Source organism: Cryptomeria japonica, chromosome 3 (genome assembly GCF_030272615.1).
Source record: "Cryptomeria japonica chromosome 3, Sugi_1.0, whole genome shotgun sequence".
Taxonomy (NCBI): Eukaryota; Viridiplantae; Streptophyta; class Pinopsida; order Cupressales; family Cupressaceae; genus Cryptomeria; species Cryptomeria japonica.
In genome coordinates, this window is record NC_081407.1 from 903,598,828 (window position 1) to 903,599,640 (window position 813).

An 813-nucleotide genomic window follows, 5' to 3' on the forward strand; every position below is an offset into this window, starting at 1 on the left:
TGTTATAGATTAGACAAGCTTAACTAGTTGTACATGATTGCATTACCTTCGAGGAAAACCTTAAACCAATATAGATCAAACTTCCATTCATAAAGGACAAACACAATAATAATAAAATTCACGTACTTCATATCAAGAAGTATTGAATATACAGATCTCTCAACAACAATACCATATAGTGGTACGCTACCTAAGGTCCCCAATAAATACAACCATGCATTATAATTTTCAATATTTCATTAAGCAAGCAACATAAAAAGCAGACAATAAGCTCTAGAACTCTCCCAACTTGATCTCTTAGTACAAGAATCATTTAACTTTTCATATCATGATTCGATTCTTGATCTTTTAACAATAATAAACTAGCTTCAATTATACATTCAAACATAGATAGATTAAGGATATCTCTTGCCTATGAATTTAGCTAAAAAAACAAATACGACAATTGAGCTCAAGGTAAATTGGCTCGAATGTTGACTCAGATGCTAATAATGCTTCCAAGATACAAGATAAACAACACAACAATGACTAGGTATCACCACCTCCCAACACTTCTTCCTCGAATCAAGATCAACTTACATAATTGTTCAGAATTACATAGCATTATTGAAAAACACCAATGATATCTCTTACACCACTGAAACAACAAACTTGCATTAAGGTTTGAGTTTATCATAAATAAAAAGGCAATGGCTAACACCAACACAATCTTGGTAAAGAAACACTGACATTGAGACAACTAGGGACATAACATCTAGATAGTTACACAAGAAAGCTTATGCCAAAAAGATGGTGACCTCCCCAACATGCTTG